This window comes from Nicotiana tabacum, chromosome 15 (genome assembly GCF_000715075.1).
Source record: "Nicotiana tabacum cultivar K326 chromosome 15, ASM71507v2, whole genome shotgun sequence".
In the NCBI taxonomy this organism is placed as follows: domain Eukaryota; kingdom Viridiplantae; phylum Streptophyta; class Magnoliopsida; order Solanales; family Solanaceae; genus Nicotiana; species Nicotiana tabacum.
In genome coordinates, this window is record NC_134094.1 from 108,227,345 (window position 1) to 108,250,597 (window position 23,253).

Here is a 23,253-nt window from a genome sequence, read left to right on the forward strand (position 1 = left end):
GTCGGGAAAAGTCCAATTTTTCTACTTTTTTGTTTTTGTTTTTTTCTAATTTCTTTTTTTTTCTTTTTTTTTTCACAAAAGCTACTACACTTAAGAATGAGTACTACAACTAAGCTAAAATAGCACAGAAACTCATCCAAACGATCTCCTCACCCCACACTTAAAATTTTGCAATGTCCTCAATGCATATTATAAATAATAAGAGGGTAAACGAGACTCCCTGGTAGGCCAAAGGCCGAAGCAATAGTGGCTCACGAGGTACTCAGACTTCCCCAGGCATCGTCCTTTGTGTGGGCACCCCACACTTAGTCCTCACCATCTAGCTCGCTTTTGCACTCTTCTAATGGCTTTGCTTCCTATGCTCATAATCCTACAAAACAAAAATAAATACTACAAAATAATAAAAATAAAATAAAATAAAAAGTGAACAAAAATAAAAGAAAGCAGTAACGCTGGGTTGCCTCCCAACAAGCGCCTGATTTAACGTAGCGGCACGACGTGAACCACTTTTTGCCTCCACCTCGAACTTATGAATTGAGCCCCTAACATGGCATCCAGTTTGCGGCTATGCTCCAGTGGTGGGGCTACAAAGATAACCAGGCCAAGTAATAAATTTTTCACTCTACACTTCTCGGCCTTTAGATGAGGAATGTATTTTTTGCTTTTTGGCATGACAAATTCAAAAATATAGGCATCATGTTCCTCTTCCATTGACTCCTCCAAAGGCTTAGATGACTCGATTTCCATGTCATCATCCAAATACAATGTCGAAAAATATTTAGAATGAGGACCAACACGCCCCAACTTTAGAATTGTATTACTATTTATATCCTCATATGTGCACACATTAGAGTCTTCAAATATAACATTATCTGCTACCTCGCATGGCTCTAGTGTACTTTTCTCAACATGGGCATCATCAACAGAAATATGCTCGAATGATTGGCTCTCCACTTTTAGCTCCTCAATTTGGCGTATAAGCTCCTTTTCAGCTTCTGACATCTCATTACTATTTTGTTGGGCGATAGACGCAACAACCGTTGCATTTAATTTATCTTGCAAGTCGTGAATAGTAGTGACAAATTTATAGATCCCTTGTCCCAGTTTAGATCTTCCATCTATAAAGTGTCTCATCCCATCAGTAAGTTCCTCATATTGAGCTTCATATATTTCTAACTTTTCAGCCTGTTCTGCCAGCCAAGTTTGGCTCAAAATCTCCTCTTTTTCAAAAATTTTCTCTTGCTGGTACTCGCTCTCTTCATTCAATTCTTCCATATTGGCCTTCATTCTTGTGATTGCTGCCCTCATTCTTTTCATATCTTTTTTGAGTTCATCCTGTTGCTCTGCTACTTGCCTCAGAATATCCCTAATATATGCATCAGGCTCCATATCCTGCACTTCATTGCCCCTATCAAACTCAGAAATATCATTAGAAAGATCATAATAAGGGCTCAGAGAAGGATGAACAAAATTAGGACAACCATCCCAATGGCCATCTTGACCACCACACATATTACAAATATTCCACTCAAAGGATTGAGATTGTGCGCACAACTCGCTCCTGGGAACATTCTGACAATTTTTCCACCAGTGGGGTCCTCCACAATATGGACAAGGATCATCAAAATAAGAATAACCATCATTCGAATAATTTTTATTCCAAGATGCCATGCTAAAATAAATAAAAAATACTAACTAAAATAAAATAATAAAAAAAACATGAATAGATAAAAAAATGTCTAATCTAGAAAAATAGCAAATTTCTAAGTCCCCGGCAACGGCGCCAAAAACTTGTTGCGGCCAAACACACTCACGCAAGTATACGCGGTCGTCAAGTAATAAAGTGACTAAAAGTCGGATGTCGAACCCACGAGGACTTATGATTAACTATTAACTAAATTAGACTATCCCAATTATCTAAACAAGAATTAAATCTAAAAATATTTTATTCTAAACTAATTAAATAAGAAAAATATAAATAATAAACTTTGAACAGAGAAAGAGCAGATTTTAATGATATCAATGTAATGAAAACGATCAAGGGTTATGGGCTATCTAACAATCCTATTGTATTCTTCAATTGAATTGACCGACTAATTTATCTAGCTTATTGGTTGACAGGGTTAATGCTCATAAGAATCTGTCGAGTTCTTACTCGCCTATTCAAGCTAACCTAACGCCTATATGTCTATGGAGTTAGAATCAACAAGAACGCATTTATAATTCCTGTAAATCAACCAAGCAAGGCAATTAGGTATATGTCTATCCTAACTACGAATCCGTTCCCCGATGCCCGAGTTCAAGAACTTGCCCTACTCAATCCTATATGCAATATAGAATTCCCACTTTCGAGTTCAATTCTAGATTCGTAGATAGTATTCAATTGGTGATCAAGCAATTAAATAATTAAGCGCAAGATTGAATAAATAAACTAATATGATAAATCAAGAAGTCAAAATCAATATCCGAATAACAATAGTCATGAAAGAACCACAACCCTAGAACGTGAAGTTTAGCTCCATATAGACATGGTAGCCAAATAACAAATCATATAAAGAAACATAAAAATTACTAAGTTTGGTGGGAGAAAGATGGAACTTGATGAATTCCGGCCTCCACAGCTTTGTCGTGGCTTTTTTCCCCCTTCCCAATATGTTAGATGACCTAAAAGAGGCGTTTTTGGCTTATATATTGCGTACAAAAGTCGTGGGCCAAAGCTCTCCTATTCCTAGTCCAAATCGGCTTCAGGGATTGATGCTAAGGTGGATGCGACGCATCCACCTTGTCCTCCATTTCAATTTTTGCCTGCGAAGGTGGATGCGACGCATCCACCTTGTCCTCTATTTCTCAGCTTTGCATGCGAAGGTGGATGCGACGCATCCACCCCTAGTTCCTCCATCTCAGCTTTGCCCAGGTGCGGATGCTATGGCGGATGCTATGGGCTGACTTCACTGCTAAGGTTGTGCGAACTGATCTTTTTCTAGATGGATGCGACGCATCCAATCTCTCTTCCTCTACCTAGAGCACCTTTTCTTCATATTTTTGCACTCCAAACACCCTAATTCACCACACACAACTCAATTAGTCATAAAACCAATAATTAAATCATGTTGGGCATTTTAAAGATCAAATAACATCAAGAAGCGGTTAAAACATGGGTAAAGTAACATCAACACATATCGAAATATGCCAAACATCACTGTTTTCGATGGTTGCCGGATTTGAAGATGCACCTGCATTCCGGTTGTTGCTGCATCTTGTTCATGGTAGCCTTAGATTCATGATAACTCTGTTTATGTACTTTTCAAACAGATAATGTATTATTTCATATCAGCTTTATATACTCTATTTTTAGAAGCTCATGATTTGTACTACCAGTTCTTGGGGAAATGTAATGGTTTCATATATTTTCTTTAATAATTATCTTGTTAAATTACATTGGAATTGGATAGTGAATAGTTGGCTTACCTAACGGGTTGGGTTAGGTGCCATCGTGACTAGTTGGATTTTGGGTCGTGACAGGAACCCACATCTTTACTTGTGCTTTAATTTGTAGACTAATAGTTTGTTTAGCCAAACATCTAAAATCAACTTATTTTAAAGTGTTTTTCTTGAAAGTGCTTTTAAAAAATACTTTTGGTGAGAAGTAATTTGTGTTTGACTAATTAATTTGAAAAACACTTTTGAACAGCAACTAGAATTTGGCCAAGTTATAAAAAATAATTCTAATTAAGTGTATTTTTCTCAAAAGTAATTTTTAAAAAACTGGTTCTGGGAGAACTATTTTTTTCTGCTTCTCAAAGACTGCTTCTATTTCTACTCAAAAGTACTTTTTTTACTTTTAAACTTTCGGCCAAACACCTTCACTTTAAACACAAAAAAAAAAAATTAAAGTATTTTTGACCAAAGAAAGATTGGCCAAGCAGGCTATAAATTAACTTGAAAATATTGCTTCTCATTTTTGGTTAGCTAGTGTTTCTTATGCCTTACAAGGAGAAAGAATATGTATGTATACGTATTTTGTTTATCTTTACATTATAAGGGTTCAAAGTGGTCTAGATGCTTACCACCACTAGGGATAACGAAAACATCAGTCTAATTTTGGAGCAACAGTAAGGTGTCCGAATACTCAAACCTTCATGCAGCAACTCATCCAAAACCCAGACAAAGATCTAGGAAAATTCATTCCCCCAAAACCCCGTGATATAACCAATTAACACATTAGAACAGAAGATCAAAATTGAGTACCCTCCTTCAAAGATAAACTCCCAGCCTACGAGAAGATGACTGATTCTGGGACAATCCACCTTAACAACAACGCCAACTCAGTCGAATCCCCACTTTCACATTCAACTCAACCTATGGAGGAAGAGGAGATTGGGGAAGAAGACACGATAGAATTGAACATCAAAGGCATCAAACATATCCAATTAATTGATGAAGATCATAATTGTATGTATTCTCCTTGGAAACACTCCCTAATAGTCAAATAAATTAGGAAGCATATACAACACCAATACCTAAAGGAAAAAATCATCAAGCTATGAAAACCCACAGAAGCATTCTCTTTGATCGATCTAGGCCATGACTACTTTGTGATAAATTACACCAAAGAATAAAACAATATCCAAGCCCTACAAATGGACCTTGGTTTATTAATGGACATTTCCTATTCGTTAAACAATGGGAACCAAATTTTGTAGCAGGAAAAGAAAAACATATTCATACCGTCGTATGGGTATGCCAACCACAACTACCTACGGAATTCTATGATGGATTAATACTACAGAAGATTGGTAATTCTATTGGAAAACTACTAAAGGTTGATGCATGCACCAGTGTAACAGTAAGGGGCTGCTATGCAAGACTATGTGTAGAGGTTTTGCTGGAGAATCCTGTCCAACCAAGTATTTTAATTGGATCTCATCTCCAACAATTATCTTATGAAGGGGAAAATGTTTTGTGAAAAATATGTTGCAGACTAGGGCACACTGACCCCTCCTTCCCCTACATTCAAATGAACCTAGTAGCCATGGAGAACAAAAACTCATAGGAAGAATAACATCTACCAAATGATACTTGGCACACAGTTTCTTTTCCAAAAAGAAGAAACTACAACAAATCAAGGAAGATAGAGAAGCTGCAACCATTACCAAAAGAACAACTCCGTGATGCCTCTTTAAATTCCAAAATAGGAATAGACGTAAAAATATATTTGATGTAGCATCATGTAAGTATCTTAACACTCAAAAATTATTTTATAAAGCAAAAGAAATCGACTTTAATACTGCATCATAGTATTCAAAGCCTTCATTAATTAACTACTACACCACTTCTTCTACCCAAGACTTTGAAAACTCAAAAGTCTTGGCTCACATGCTTCAAGCAGTCGCCCCTCTAAGGCATATTCTCACAAAAGAGGAAGTTAATAGCATTCATACCTCTAATAAATTTTCCTCTTTAATGGAGGAAGACAATAATCCCCCCAATTCTAAGACTCTATCAGATGAACTCAGAGACAAACATTCTCCCAAATCCACCTCTTCGATACTCCCTAGGCAGCCACTATCACCAAGTGCCACACAAGCCAATCTGGCACTGCCACGTGGCACAGAAAAACCATGCAACACACGAAACCCTAGCCTACTGACAGCTAACCTAACTATTAATACACATATAGTTGATCAACACAATTTTCAAATAGTCCATAACATTGCCACACACTTGGCCGAACCCATTGTCCAAGTATCAATGAACCTTGAAAAACCAATCATCATAGATCCTCTTCTCCAAGGCACCACAAACCTAATGCAAATACAATCTTCACCAAATGATTTGCAATTATTACCTCTCAACAAACACTCAAACAATACTACTACTTCCTCTATATCAACTAGCACCATTCTTCCCAACCGACCCATACTCTACTGAAAAATACTCAACAACAATTCATGACAAATTCGCCTCCCTTCCCACCGCAAATTTCTTTCCACCCATCCACTTATGTATCTCCACCACTCCCTCCAAACCAAGACCCAATGTCATGGATAGAACAGGGTCTCCGGGGACATGCGACCTTCTTCCCTATGAATATCAATGGCCAGGAAGTATGGATTGTTCTCCAAAAATCGAACTTCCTAGACCAACCAATCTATGAAGGAATGACTCTTGCCATGGAGAACTACATCAACCACATGTGGATGGCTAACATACTCGACCCACTAGCCCCCGCTAGGGCTCCAGCACTATTCCACAACATGCAAGCTCAGTGGAATCTTCCATACCACTTCAATCCACTCAACAAATGAACCTAATCTACCAACTTCCATACTTCACGTTCGAGGAGCAAGTAACTAACAAACCCATTTTCTTCTCATGGAAACCTATCCCCCAACATTACCCAATACCACTAGACATCCATCACCAACAACCACCCTCTCCTAACGAACTAGAACAAGAGTAACAAGAGATAGAAGACGAGTTAATAGAGGAAATAATAGTTCCTCACCACCGGGGTTCATTCACCGAAATTTCAAGCATCAGAGAAGCATCACTCATGCTCTTTTAGGAGATGGAGGATAGGAAATACATATTCAAATTCCCAGTATCCCTCTTCAAATGCTCCATAACAATCTGTCCTCCAATTCTTGAAGCAACAAGGAATTTCGCAGTGGTACTGAGTCTATCGTTGAGAAGACATACCCAAATACTGCAGGAAGATCAACCACCCCCTACCTAGCTCAAATGAATAGTCCTATTAGTTTAGTCATCTGGAATATCCGTGGTGTAAATAATGAAAATTTTAAGAGAAATTTTAGGGAGCTTTTCCACACTCACAACCCTTGCATGGTTGCCCTGCTAGAAGCAAAAATGACTAACCATGCATAGATTAGGGATACTTTTCACTTCACTAACATGCTGGAAGTCCCTGCTATTGGACTTGCTGGAGGCATCGTTATTCTTTGGTTCGAGAATCTTGTCACCGTTAACCTAATTAGCAAAGCACACCGGGAAATCCACGCCATGTTATCACACTCCTTGGCTCCTTAGTATTTTTTACGCTAGCACTTCTATTAATATTCGTAATAATCTTTGGGATAACCTCCGGTCTATAGCTTCCAACTATTATGGACCATGGCTTCTGGGAGGGAACTTTAACGAGGTCCTGTCCCAAGATGATAAGTGAGGTGGTATACCTATCAACACTAACCGTGTTTCCAAGTTTTGATCTTGTGTCAACCACTGCCAACTAATGGATCTATGTTATATAAAGGGGCTAAGTACACCTGGAGAAATTGTAGAGTTAGAACTAACGGATTAATTTTAGAGAGGCTTGATAGATATCTAGCTAATGACCAATGGTTAGAACAATATCATGTTGCCACCATAACTCACTTACCTAGAATACATTCCGACCACACCTCTCTCCTTCTAAATATTACCAGGAGAATCCCTCAACCTGGTCGCAAATCCTTCAAGCTTGAAACCTTCTTCTGCCACCATCACAGTTTTGAAAATTTAGTAAAAACTAGATGGCATAGAAAACCTTTAATGGAAGGTACTGAAACCTTCCTCCTTCAAGATTAAGAATGGGCAAAAGCAATGTTTGGTAATACCAATAAAAAGAAGCGACAGGTTCTGGCCAAAACTAAAGGAATTCAGGCCTCCCTGTGTTACCTTACTAGCATGTTCCTACAACTTTTAGAAAAAGACCTCATTAACGAATACAATAACCTGCTTAGAATTGAGGAAGATTACTGGAAAATTCGCTCTCGCATTAATTGGATTAATGAGGTAACGCTAACACAAAATGTTTTCATATTAGCATCGTCAATCGACGACGAACTAACAATATTGCCTATTTTAAAAATAGTGTGAGTTCCTGGATAATAGACCCGTAACAAATTCTAAATCATACCTTAAGCCATTTCCAAATCGCATTCACCACCGAGCACATAATAACTCCGTGGAAAAATATTCTCGACTTCTCTACTAGTTTTGACAATATTGACCTCACTCCACTAGATCGCCCTCTGCAAGACTATGAGATTGTAAGTGCTATATTTTCCTTTAAACCATTAAATCACCTGGCCCAGACGGCATCAACCTTTTTTTCTACCAAAACTATTGGCACCTTGTCAAAGACTCGATCATATCTTAGTGCCATGAAATATTCAAAACCCTCTCTATTCCTGAAAACCTCAACTCGACCCATATTTGCCTAATTCCTAAATTTCAAAATGCTAATAACCTCAATAACTTTCGACCTATAGGTCTATGTAATACTATCTAAAAAGTCATCACAGAAATTATTATCAATAGGATAAAACCTTTTTTGGATAAACTTATCAGCCTCTACCAATCAAGCTTCCTAAAAGGAAAACGCACTAGTGACAGTGCTATCATCATTCAAAAAATCATGAACCATTTCCAAAAACTTAGAGGGCGTTGGGGAAAAGTCCTCTTGAAAATTGATCTTGAAAAAGCGTTTGATTGACTAGAATGGTCTTTTATCTATGGAGCCCTTCACTTTTTCAAATTCTCCCCTCGCATAACCAAGCTTATTATGAGCTGTGTCAGTACCTCCAGAATTTCAATCCTAGTCAATGTCTCTAAGATGGAGTTTTTCAATTCAACTAGAGGCATTAGACAAGGAGACCAAATGTCCCATTACCTTTTCATACTATGTATGGATTTTCTCTCTAAATACATTTTCCACCAGGGCAACATCGGCCTATGGGACCCTATTTAACTTAGTCAATCAAGGTCACCCCTCTCTCATCTTTTTATACATATGACCTCACCCTAGGAACAAATGCCGATGTTAAATCAGTTCAGACCATAAACCAATGTCTGGCATTCTTTAGCCAACTTTCGGATCAAAAAATTAACTCCAGTAAGTCTAAAATAATCTTTTCTAAAAACTGTGAGTCTCATACCCAAAACTATCTTTCTTATAATCTCAATATCAATACAAGTAATAGCTTTGGGAAGTAGTTAGGATTCCCAATACTCCCTCGAAACCAAAAGCTTCTGATCTCCAGTACATTATCGACAACATGAATTCTAGGCTAGCTGGATGGAATACACTGGCCAAGCCCACTCTTAACTCCCTCCCAAATCACTTCATGCAATATATCCTACTTCCCACCTCAACCCTCACAAAAATCGACAAGATCCAACGTGACTTTATATGGGGTACTACAACTAGGAAGAAAATTCACTATGTTAAGTGGGATATTATTACTCAGTCTAAGAAAGACGGAGGTCTAGGTATCAAAAAAGCAAAAGACAAAAACTTACCGTTAATGTCCAGCTTATCCTGGCGCCTCTTCTCCAATCCAAACTCTATTTGGGCCACCACTCTTATGAGTAAATATAGCCATAAAAGGAACCCCACATCTCACTCATTTATCTGGTCCAATATCCTAACGGGATGGAAGTATTGCTTAGAGGGTCATTCATGGATAATTGGGACATGATATATTAGTTGTTGGTCATCGGCATGGATTCCCAAACTCCCTCCACTCAACTCCCTTGTCCATAAACCTCTAACCCAATAATCGATGGGATCTCTAAAAGCTTTCCTTTCACCTACATCTACACATCACCCAAAAAATTCACTCTATCAACATCTCAGAATTACAGGGTGCAAAAGATATACATGTTTGGGCTCTTACGTCCAATGGCTCCTTTACCACCCAAACAACCTACAAACTCATCTCCTCACTGAACCTATTAGCTATAGATTCCACTAGATCTGAAAGTTAAATACTCTTAATAAGATTAAGTTTTTCTTATGGCAATGCTCCCATAATCGCCTACCCACAAATTCATATCTACATCATATAGGCTTGAATATCGATAGTATATGCCCAATATGTAAAGGAGCTGATGAATCATTAACCCACATACTCTATTAATCCATATACTCTTTGAATGCCCAATAGCCAAGTCCTTTTGGGAGGAAGTAGGCCCACAAAATTAAGTTCTGGACTACAACTCTGACCACTGGCTTATTAAACTCAAAGACTGGACCATTAATGTGGACTATCTAAATCTCACTTGGAATGAATTCTTCCCAATTACCATTTGGCACCTATGGTTGAACAGAAATAACAATCATTTCAACAAGCTCTGTAATCTTCTTGCCTTAAATTTTGTGACTATACGTTGTGTGGAATATAAATACACCAGTATGTCTCCTACTAACAACATCACACCTCCCCAATAACGGTAAAATGGAGCCCCCCCCCCTCCCCCCATTGTCAACTGAGCTAAAACTCAACATTGATGTGGTGTTCAAAGGCAGCTATAAAAAAGGCGGGATTGGTCGAATATTCCGGGATAAATCTGAAAACTGGATCTTGGGCTACAAAATGCACGCTTATGGTTATACCCCCACCTACATGGAACTCCTTGCGCTAAAAAGTGGACTTATAATAGCAAAATATCATAATTTCCATAGCTTAGAAATTGAAACATGCTACTGAAATACCTCAACTGCTTTCCCATAACAACTATTCTCTCTACTCTAACCTTGTTAATGAGTGCAGGTTGTTACTGAAGGATCTGGAGAATCCAATGATCCGGCACATTTCCGTTAGGGGAACAGACTTGCACATAATTTGGCAAAGAAAGGATCCAAGCAATCAAGCAATACTCCCTTATCAACAAATGTTTTACCCACCGAATGTTTTTGGGAAGTTGCTATAGGAGGACAAAGCTACACATGATATTACTAGATTAGTGTCTACCAATGTACTAAACAAACTAGCCGAACTTGGGAACTTTAATAGCTTTTGTAATATGGCTAGCAGCCCCTCTGGCTCAGGTATTTTTGATGCCCCTAATGAGACATCACCTCTCCTCTATGTAATGCTACTACTTAATTATTAATATAAATTTCGTCGTTCTAGCAAAAAATGGGTTCAAAGTGCAAGAAAAGAATTTTCATGCGTAATATCTACAACAGAAATCAAAGGACCGGTTAATAAATTAAAACAAAAAAGCAATTCTTGGGGCAAATTTTAGCGGGGAAAACATAGTTGATGCACAACAGTTCAACCAACTTGAAAATATTGTCATATTGTAATATATGACAAAACTATCTTAATTTTACTGGTAATTATCAACAAATAAATGAAAAAATATTATGTCACTAGACTAATAGACTATATTCAAACTACTTAACTAAATTCTTTTAGTAACAACCGTGAATGTTATCATTAATAATAAATAAATAAATAAATAAATAATTAATGTACCTAGAGCACCTAATCCTACAACCACCTTCTAAAAAGGGAGAAGTGAAACTTACGCCTCAAGACAGTCACTAATTACATTAGTAAACTTTGCACAACACATCTACACATGCATTTTCTTAGAAAATTTAAGTAAATATTTGCTACTATTTCCTTCTTAATCTGTGTGACTGCCACCTCCGTATGCACATTTACGATCCTTTAAATAATTTCCAATTCCTAGCTCTCCATATATGATAGATCATAGCCCCTCGCCAGAAATTGCAGTTATCACATCCTTCTTGAATTACTTTGAACGCTTCCTTTTGATTCTGCCTAAGACTTGCATCACCAACTTGCATTTGAATTCCAGCTCATTGCATAAGGGGTTCCCTGGCAGTTTGAGCCCAAGTGCAATCCACAAATAGGTCTTGATTAGTTTCCAGTTCCTGATTAGTTTCCAGTTCCTGAGTATCATATAAGCAACATGTCATATTTTTCACATGAATATGTAACTTGAGTAATCTCTAATTCCTAAGCAACCTTCATTGAACAACCAACCATATTATATATAAATCTATATTTTGGTTGAGCTACTCCACTCCAGATGGGTTCACTAATCTCTAGCCTTCTTTAGGTCACAATAATGGCAATTTAACTTGTTGTGACACCAAGTGCTAAGAAGAGAAAGACTTCTAAGAAGAAGTTCACTGCAAAGTCTGTTGATACAGAAAGCTCTCGCTTGGCAAAAAGAACCAGGTCTGCCAGAAAATCAAGAAAAGTGCAAATAGTGGAAGAAGATAGTGAAGAGGAAGAGGAGACTTATGGAGAAAAAGACAAGATGGTTAACTTTGAAAAAAAAACAATTTTGAAGGGGAGGCTTCTCAAAGATTTGGAAGAGGAAGGAAGGACATGGTCCTTCAGTTGGAAGGAAGGTTAGCCCGAGCTGAAATTGTGGAATTCTTTGCAAATTGTGAGACAGAGAATGGAAGGGTAAACAGTGTGGTGAAAGAAGTGAAGGTGAGCTTTAATGATAATGAGCTAGGGGAGATTCTAAAGATACCTGTTGAAAGCTAAATAAGCAACATGTCATATCGTTCACATGAATATGTAACTTGAGTAATCTCTGCTTCCTAAGCAGCCTTCATTGAAGGCCAACCGTACTATATATAAATCTATATTTTAGTTGAGCTATTCCACTCTATATGAGTTCAGCAATCTCTAGCCTTCTTTAGGTCCCAAGAATGGCAATTTAACTTCTTGTGACTTCAACTGCTAAGAAGAGAATACTTCTAAGAAGCCCCCTGCAAATTTTGTTATACAGAAAGCTCTGGCTTGGCAAAAAGAACCAGGTCTACCAGAAAATCAAGAAAAGTGCAAATAGTGGAAGAAGAGAGTGAAGAGGAAGTGGAGACTGATGAATAAAAGGACAAAATGGTTAAGTTTGGAAAAAGAACAATTCTGAAGGGGAGGCTCCTCACAGATTTGGAAAAGGGAGCAAGGACATGGTCCTTTAGTTGGAAGGAAGATTAGTCCGAGCTAAAATTGTGGAATTCTTTACAAATTGTGAGATAGAGAATAGAAGGGTAAACAATATGGTAAAAGGACTGAAGGTGAGCTTTGATGATAATGAGCTAGGGGAGATTCTAAGAATACCTGTTGAAGGCTACATAAGCAACATGTCATATTTTTCACATGAATTTGTAACTTGAGTAATCTGTAGTTACTAAACAGCCTTCATTGTACAACCAACCATACTATATATAAATCTATATTTTGGTTGAGCTACTCCAGTCCAGATGAGTTGAACAATCTCTAGCCATCTTTGAGACCCAATAATGGCAATTTAACTTCGTGACTCCAAATGCTAAGAAGAGAAAGATTTCTAAGAAGAAGATCCCTACAAAGTCTATTGATACAGAAAGCTCTGGCTTGGCAAAAAGAACCAGGTCTGTCAGGAAATCAAAAAAAGTGCAAATAGTGGAAGAGAGTGAAGAGGAAGAGGAGATTGATGAAGAAAAGGACAAGATTGTTAGGTTTGGAAAAAGAACAATTCTCAAGGGGAGAGTCCTCAAAGGTTTGGAAGAGGATGGAAGGGTCCTTCAGTTGGAAGAAAGGTTAATCTGAGCTGAAATTGTGGAATTCCTTGTAGATTGGGAGATAGAGAATGGAAAGGTAAACAATGCGGTGAAAGGGGTGAAGGTGAGGTTTGATGATAATCAACTAGGGGAGATTCTAAGGAAACCTGTTGAAGGCTACATAAGCAACATGTCATATTTTTCACATGAATATGTAACTTGAGTAATCTCTACTTCCTAAGAAGCTTTCATTGAACAACCAACCATACTATATATAAATCTATATTTTGGTTGAGCTACTCCACTCAAGATGAGTTCAACAATCTCTAGCCTTCTTTGGGTGCCTATAATGGCAATTTAACTTCTTCTGCCTCCAAGTGCTAAGAAGAAAAAGACTTCTCAGAAGAAGTCCTCTGCAAAGTTTGTTGATACAGAACGCTTTGGCTTGCCAAAAAGAACCAGTTCTACCAGGAAATCATGAAAAGTGCAAATAGTAGAAGAAGATAGTGAAGAGGAAGAAGATACTGATGAAGAAAAGGACATGTGGTTAGGTTTGGAAAAAGAACAATTCTAAAGGGAGGGTCCTCAAAGATTTGGAAGAGGAAGTAAGGACATGGTCCTTCAGCTGGAAGGAAGGTTAGCCCGAGCTAAAATTGTGGAATTTCTTGTAAATTGTGAGATAGATAATGAAAGGGTAAACAATGTGGTGAAAGGTGTGAAGGTGAGATTTGATGATAATGAGCTAGAGGAGATTCTAAGGATACCTGTTGAAGGCTACATAAGCAACATGTCATATTTTTCACATAAATATGTAATCTCTACTTCCTAAGCAGCCTTCATTGAACAACTGATCATACTATATATAAATCTATATTTTGGTTAAGCTACTCTACTCCAGATGCGTTCAGCAATCTCTAGCCTTCTTTGGGTCTCAATAACTGCAATTTAACTTGTTGTGACTACAAGTGCTAAGAAAAGAAAGATTTCTAAGAAGAAGTCCCCTGAAAATTCCGTTGATACAGAAAGCTCTGCCTTGGTAAAAAGAACCAGGTCTGCCAGAAAATCAAGAAAAGTGCAAATAGTGGAAGAAGAGGGTGAAGAGGAAGAGGAGACTGATGAAGAAAAGAACAAGATGGTGAAGTTTGAAAAAAGAACAATTCTGAAGGGGAGGCTCCTCAAAGATTTGGAAGAGGAAGGAAGGACATGGTCCCTCAGTTGGAAGGAATGTTAGCCCTAAAAAGTTTAAGATAGAGAATGAAAGAGTAAATAGTGTGGTGAAATGAGTAAAAGGTGAAGTTTGATGATAATGAGCTAGGGGAGATTCTAAGGATACATGTTGAAGGCTACATAAGCAACATGTCATATGTTTCACATGAATATGTAACTTGAGTAACCTCTACTTCCTAAGCAGCCTTCATTGAACAACCAACCATACTATATATAAATACTAGATATCCCGTGCATGTGTTGTGCACGGGCCTAACACGACCATAAGCCTAACACCACTGCACAAAATAGGTCCGAGAGTAAGAAAGATAATTTCATACTTGTGTAGTAAGATTACCCCCGAAAAATAAAATGACGAAGCAATACCATCCGTTGACTAAATATTACAACATAATACACCACATTCATTTGTTTAGCTTCATTAGTCCAATTGCATTTTTAGCTTGCTTCTATGAGAATGAGAAAGATAAAAACAATCAGATAAATCGTGTTCATGTTGGTAGTCCCACTAATACAAAATATTGGATAAAATTTGGACAGTTGCAGTTGACAACAAATACTTCATCTTATATCCACCTAAAGAAAAGAAAATCAAGCATTAGTATTATTGGTAAGACTTACATATGGTAGTATAACAATCATAAAATTCAGCTAGTTTGCATATTCAGCAAAACAATCATAAATTCATTAATTTTGGAGGAAAAAGAGGGGCATAAAATATCAGCATGGACTAAGAGGAGAAAGAAAAGATTCAGACACGGTAGACCTATTGAAATGCCCCCATCAAAGGCATGTTCTAAATCTGAATTGGGTCTCTTCTTTTTAGCAATCTATAGCTAGGCATTAAATAATGATTTACAACCTTGGAGGACCTATTTAGGGATATGAACCTTTAACCTATTTCATTGGAGGAGACTATCTTCATTGATTTTGGTATTGATGTAATAACTGAAAAGTGATACACACCAAATTTAAAATAGAAAATCTGCAATAGAAGCACTACCAGTAAATCACAATTCACAACCATACTCGCATATTCTGTGACTTAGGAGAGATCATGTAGTGGTATTTCTATTTCAATCACCTGACCCTACTCTATTCATGAGAACAACTGCTATCTATGTTGAATGAATGCGTCCAGGTTACTACAAAAATTTCTAGACAAATTCTAACTTCTGCAAATACTACTTCAATTGCCTTATTTCTATTATATACTTACAAGCAACGACCATCTCATCATGACCATCTATCGAAGAGATGCACCAAAAAGATCTGAAAAACATAAAGCAGATAAACGAACCTTCAAAATATAAGTTTTGAGTAGTATTTAAACACATGTTAAAGGATACAATGAAAAGAAGCATATTGCCAACGACAAGTCTGTTTTTTCATTTCCTTGCAAAACTTACTAATGACAAACTAAGTGAATGTGTGGGCTAAAGATGTTGCAACCTGATCATTCTAGATATGTCCATGTTATTGTCCTTGGTGGGGCTTCAGTGAGAGTTCATCATTTATAATTTGCTGCTTTTGAGGCTAGTGAAAAATATTCAACATGTTGTGCGAGAGATTTGGAAACAACAGTTATCACTTATCACATGCCATCAGTTCTTGCTCGATCCTTATCTATATGAAATAAAGCGTGCGTCTATACCGATAAGTAGATATTGATTGATCTCAACTAATCAAGGGGAAAATGTTTGATATTTTGGTCAATTCAAAATATCATAATAAAAATACCCCCGTACCCTGACAACTTAAAAAAAGTGAAAAGAAGAAAGGAATGTTGAGGCTAGGAATGAAGTGCAAAGAGAAAACTGGAGAAATAAAACTCACATGCAGACATCCACTAATCAAACAAATCAAATGCTCAAAAAACAAAATCAGAGAACATAGCTTACCAATTAATACAATCGCAGCACACCAGATTGATCGGCAAAGGACTGTCAATCCAACTAAAGAAGATACTATCATGTGACAGAAGCATTATTCAAAGTTCAAACTTGCCGCAATTATTACTCCCACCGTTCCAGTTTATGTAAACCTAGCTATTTCCTTTTTGGTCCGTTCCAAAAAGAATGACCCCTTTCTAAATTTGGAAACAATTTAGCTTAAACTTCCAATTCTACCCTTAATGAGAAGCTTTTATAACCACACAAATACTCTGGTCCCCATTTTGACTTGTTTAGGACCACAAATTCTAAAAAAGTCATCATTTTTTCTTAAACTCCGTGATCAGTCAAACATGTTCACATAAATTGGAACAGAGGGAGTATTATTGAAAAAAATGGAAGGGAAGGAAAAGATAAAGCTGTAATTTTGATTACTTTTGCTCCACGCGTATAGTAGTCACCGGAACATCTATGTACAAGATAAAAAGTCATAAGCAAGCTGCGGTAAGGACTTTATTTTCCTGCAAAACAATTGTTGATGTATAGAAAAACATGTTACTAATTTATATGAGGGAATCAATTAGGATATTTGCGAACGAACATTTAAACTTGTTGCTAAATTTTTATGTTTGAGTAGCTTAGTAACTTTTATTCTCTGTGTAAAAGCATAGGAGTTAGCAGGACTTCAGAATATGCAAGCATTTGAACTATCTCGGAGGAGTTGATTGAAATATTTCAAGAATTTCTCAAGGATTAATCTTCATTTCCTGCACATACTCTAGTCCCTCTCGAGATAGTAATTCTGGGGTTTTCACATTATAAAATGACATAAAGATGATCTCCGAATGATCTTCTTAGCTGCTACTTGATTTTCAAATGTATCAACCAAATCAGACAACCCAATGAATGAAAGCTCTTAATCTTCATTATACTCCAGCATAGAGCGATAATGTCTCAAATTCTAGAGTAATCTTAATATCTCGTTCTGAACACTTATGTCATTTGAGTATCAAATAAATCTCAGTTGTAACCTAAAAGCAACAACCATAAATTCCAGCTTTGTTTCTTTGATACTATGTTGTAGATTAGTTTTATGGAGTTACAACCAACAAATCAGAAGTAGAAAGATTCAAAAAATGACGAAGAAACAATAATAATTCAACGATGATAGATAAACAAAATTGATTGTCCTTGTAATATTGCATAGATCAGAGAGCTATTGTTGAAATGTGAGACCCGTTTGGCCATAGATCACTTTTGACACGGAACCAACCCCCAGAGGAAACAGAGGGACAACAACACAAAACTGCAGCACATCCCTATTTTTATTTCTAAAGCAAGAAAGAACAACGACACTGCCACTCTTCAATTAATTTCTAAATCAATTCCCAAATAGAATTTCAGTGCACCTTTATCATCTCTCAACGCAATTCTAATGTGCAAAGTCGCCCAAACCTGTAGAAGTAAGAGGTTCTTACTCCCATGTAGTCTAAATACTTTTTTTCTTACTATTTTCTTCAATCCTTTATCTTCTTTTTTATAACAAGAATAAGTACAACTATAGATTTGTTGCCTAACATAAACTTTTCCTAAGCATTCATCCCACAAATCAAAGTAGGCAAATAACTTTAAGCTTTTCCTAATCATGTATATTCCAATCAATCAACCTCCATTCCATACATCATCCTATTTCTTTGGATGCTGTCATAGCCAAAAAGAAGTGACAAAATAAGACGGTAAACTTTCCTCTTCCATTGTTATCTTCGAGAAATAGAGTAAGACAGTGGACACATAGAAGGTTTGAAGATGAAATTTCATAAAGATACCCCACGCCCTAGATCACTTTCAGCATTCTAAAGATGCCAAGTGAATGTAGAAATTTGAAAGTTCTAAAAGATGGATATATATTCTTTGTTCCGAGTTGGCGATTTTGGTGTTATAGATGTAGTTTATTGTAAGGTCTGTAATGTTATTTGAAAAGTGTTCATGACGGCTAGTAAGATGATAAAGCCCATAATACTGTATGTAATACCCGAAAGAATTGTACTCTAGCTAGTTTGTTGAACATACCATCACAATCTCGGTGTTGTTTGTAATTAGAAAATTTACCTTTTTAATCAAAAGCAATATAAGGAGAAAATATGGTCAAAGTATAGAATCAGATATGCTGAGCACATTTTTCCTGAAATAAAAAGAACTCAATTTAGTAAAAATTTTGATTCATATCTTCTCAAGCTCAACCTGAGACTATACTTTCCTAAAGTCGGAATAGGATCGTTCTCCACTTCACGAGATTTTAAAAAGAACAACTTAATTTTGTAAATACTTCATTAATCATTTTTCCCAAATAAAGTTTTTAAACATATAAAATCTCTATAAGAAGACAAAAGTGAAAGAACACAAGTATTTTTCTTGGCTGTACATTAAAAATAAAAAGAATGCATTTGAAACATTAGTTTGCTAATTTCAGTACTGTTGAAGAAGCCTTGTAAAACATTAAATTCGGATAGCCTAACATACAATTATTTCTTGTTAGCTAAGAAGTCCTTTAAAGTATGCATCAACTACCGTCAACAGTCAGATAAATATTACTTCTCATTTAATTCTATCCTCTCATGTCTACAGCAGTTTAGAAAATCCACAAAATTGTTTAGATCCTGGGGCCATCTTACAATTACACCAAGAATACACAAACTGCAATGACTTGAATTGAATACATGCTAAGGCCCAATAAGTATTTTGAAAAAAACTATAGTTTCTTTCCACATTGTGCAAAAAAAGCACGAAGGAACTTATTACTGGATGTCTTTGTGAATGTAATAGAAAATCTCATGAATTAAGCATAAAAAACCTTTTGTTCTTGGGGATAATTGCATTTTTAATGAGTTACTAATATTGAAAAGGGGAAGTAAGTAAAAGTAAACCAAAATGTGCAGAACTTACCTGGTACAAGTGAAGCAATATTCCTTTCCCCACTTTCAGTTAACAACTTCCTTTAAGAAAAATCTGAAAAATCAATATTTTGGGACCATTATATTCCTACTAAATGAATACAAAAATATTCGGTAATATCAAAAGTTCATATTTCAAACAAAACCCAAGTAAGCGATACACTATTCAGTTTAATAGAGTCTCGTCAAAAAATAATAAAATAGGAGTAATAATTTTGAAAAAGAAGAAGATAAACCCAATTAAAGAACATTGTGTGAGAAAAATATTGTGCATGAGTAAATCAAACATATCTACTGACATGTATGTATAACATTCAATAAAATACTGCCCAAAAGTTCAAGATGCCCAAAAAATTATATTAAAAACAGGATCCAAACACATGCATAGCCGAGAAAACAGAGGAAGATGCAAAGAAGGTGTCCAATTCCCTGCTTCTTAGTAGGAGAAACTGATAGATAAGTCACCAAAGAAACCCCAAATTTTCCATCTTTCAATTTTCTTTTTCAAACTTTCAGTTCATACACTTTGAAAACCTAAATAGACACAATTCAATAATGTAGCCACATAAGACTCACCAATCCTTGTAACATTAAAAAAATTAGAAATGGTAAAAGATAAAAGATAAAAGATATTCTCCATCTTCATAATAGCCAAAGGTAACACATAAATATTAAAAAAATGAACCCAGATGGGACTAAATCTAAAAACTGAGCAAAATATTAACAGGGGGAAGAAGAAAAAGGCATCAGCAAGAGAAAGAGTCGGTGGAAGGGAAATTGAGAAATGTAGGAAAAAGGAACTAAACCCACGTGCTGGGTGGAAGTCCATAAGTCAACATAGGAGAAGCTCACGTGGGTATCAACCATGAGACTGAATCACCAAACTACCCCTAACAAATATTTAAATTCCGAAAAGGCCCTTAGTCGTCCTACGAAACTTCCCTTATTATATACTCCTTCCGTTCCAATTTATGCGAATTTGTTTGACTGGGCACGAAGTTTAAAAAAAATGAAGACTTTTAGAATTTGTGGTCCTAAACAATTCAAAAAGGGGTCCAGAGTATTTGTGTGGTTTTAAAAGCTTCTAATTAAGGGTAGAATTATAAGTTTAAGCAAAATTATTTTCAAATTTAGAAAGGGGTCATTCTTTTTGGAACAGACCAAAAAGAAAATAGGTTCACATAAACTAGAACGGAGGTAATAGTTAATATATTTTGGTTGAACTACTCCACTCCATATGAGTTCAGCAATCTCTAGCCTTCCTTGGGTCCCAATAATGGCAATTTAACTTTTTGAAACTTCAAGTGCTAAGAAGAGAAAGACTTCTAAGAAGAAGTTCCCTGCAAAAATCTGTTGATACAGAATGCTCTGGCTTGGCAAAAAGAACTAGATCTGCTAGGAAATAAAGAAAAGTGCAAATAGTGGAAGAAGAGTGTGCAGATCAAGAGGAGATTGATGAAGAAAAGGACAAGATGGTTAAGTTTGGAAAAAGAACAATTCCAAAGGGGAGGCTCCTCAAAGATTTGGAAGAGGAAGGAATGGTGATGTTATTGGAGAAGTTAGAGATTTAGTATCACGACCCGGAATTCCAACCCTCGGGACAATGATGGTGCCTAACACTTCACTTGCTAGGGAAGCTAACATTAGGATAGTTTTAAATAATTTTTAACAAATCAAATTAACTGATGCCAATTGAACTGAAATAATTGTAATATAACTGAAATAAAGTGTGAAAAATTATAACAACCAAAAATACAACCCAGAACTGGTGTCATAAGTGCACGAGCGACTAGAATAATACATACAATGGTCTGAATGAAAGTAAAATTGTCTGAAAAGAAGTAAGCAGCTAGGATGTCTGATCCAAGCAATCTACTAACCGTCGTTGGGATTGACTCTTAAGTCTGCACAAGAAATGCAGAATGTAGTATGAGTACAACCGACCTCATGTACTATGTAAGTGTCTAGCCTAACCTCCACGAAGTTGTGACGAGGCTAAGGAAGGTCACGTACAATAACCTGTGCGTAGTATAATAATAATAATGACAGGAAAGGAAATACAAGAAAATAAAGCAGTTAACTCATGACAGTAACCTCAATCCTCGAAAACCAGTAAAACCTGAATTTCAAATCCTTAGAATCTCGTACGAAAACACATAAGCCACAATACTATAACAAGGAATACAAAGCACACAAACCATTGCAGCGCACAATCTGATCCCACCGTACAAACACGATCCTCCCTTATGTGCAAATATCAATAATAATAATAATAATAATAATAATAATAATAATAATAATAATAATAATAATAATAATAATAATAATAATAATAATAATAATAATAATAATAATAATAATAATAATAATAATAATAATAATAATAATAATAATAATAATAATAAGTAAATATATATGTGGCGCGCAACCCGATCCCACCGTACAAACAAAATCAATATCATAATTCATCCTTATTTCACCATATCAATCCTCCCTTATTCCACATATTGCGGCGTACAACTCGATCACATTATATCAATATCAATCCTCTCTTTATTCCACATGTTGCGGCGTGCAACCCGATCCATAAACACAATTCGATAAATAAAATCTATTCAACAACTCAAATCACAAGAATCTCTACGATTAGCGAATATGAAAGCAAAACCATAATGCACCACAAACCGGTTTTGTGGTCGCATAATGCACCGCATAACCTTCCTCCGAAAATGCTCAAAGTTGGATATGCGATAAGAGTGCGGCCCGCAAAATAGTTATGCGGTCCCATAAAGTGTCCACAAAAATGACATCTAAAAGACCGAAAAAACTGCCTCACTCTGTGACCAGTCTGCGGTCCGCAGAGTGGTTCTGCGGCTACATAAATGCCTACCTCTACCCAACATTTCCTTCAACTCCCTAGCGTATTGTTCAATTCGAAAAGTCCGAACCACGGCTCGCAAGCTTACCGTGGAGAACTTTTACTATTATTAACCTCTACGCCTACCCCGGCATCACGGAATCCCATTTTTTAGGAAAAGTTTATCGGGGCCTTACATCCTCCCCCACTTAAGATCATTCGTCCTCGAATGAGGGTCAAGGTTCACTATTAGCATCTTATGCAACTTAGTTTTCATACCACACACCAACAACCCAAAATTTGACTAACTCCCTAAACTCTCAAAATGTTTCTAGTGTTTCCCTTGTAACTAGGCATATCCACCTGTCAGAGAACCCTAGAAACACATCCCTAAAACATATACATAATCCAACAATGTAACATAACACAAAACAATACCAACGGTGGCCTCACATACATTATATTACTAGAGAGGAACACCCTTAACGTCAATTTGTACAAATGATACGTAATTCATAAAAGGTAACCCTTAGAATTTTCATAGAACACAACTTTATAAATACATGGGTATTCAAGCAAATAAGGATATTTTTTCTTCATTTCTTCATCGGCCTCCCAAGTAGCCTCTTCAACTTGTTGGTTTCGCCATAGCACTTTCACGGAGGCAAATTCTTTATTTCTCAACTTCCGGATTTGCCTATCAAGAATGGAAACTCGAATTTCTTCATATGACAGTTCTTCATTAACCTCAATGGCCTCAACCGGCACAATAGCTGACGGATCTCTAACTACCTTCTTCAACATAGACACATGGAATACTGGGTGAACTAATGACATCTCAGGTGATAGCTCAAGCCTGTACGCCACCTCTCCGATCCTCTGAATGATTTTGTACGGTCCGACATACCTCGGACTCAATTTCCCTTTCTTACTAACTCGCATTACACCTTTCATGGGGGAAAATTTCAAGAATACTCAGTCATCTTCTTTGAATTCCAAATCCCT

The 23,253-nt window shown here is 36.5% G+C and overlaps 1 long non-coding RNA gene across 5 annotated transcripts; it reads right to left on the bottom strand.

The window, feature by feature from the left end:
* Nucleotides 1-11,179: 11,179 nt before the first annotated feature.
* LOC107824475 (uncharacterized) lies at nucleotides 11,180-20,193 on the bottom strand. Of its 5 annotated transcripts, none has more exons than XR_012699388.1 (7): nucleotides 19,968-20,193; nucleotides 19,384-19,446; nucleotides 18,550-18,622; nucleotides 16,876-16,961; nucleotides 16,450-16,503; nucleotides 15,768-15,820; nucleotides 14,849-15,124 (listed from the first exon to the last, which is right to left on the bottom strand). It is a non-coding gene; the product is annotated as an uncharacterized LOC107824475 (long non-coding RNA). The 5 variants fall into 5 exon arrangements; XR_001656859.2 differs by having other exon boundaries at nucleotides 16,450-16,515; XR_012699389.1 differs by lacking the exon at nucleotides 14,849-15,124 and adding an exon at nucleotides 11,180-11,710 and having other exon boundaries at nucleotides 16,450-16,961.
* Nucleotides 20,194-23,253: the final 3,060 nt, after the last annotated feature.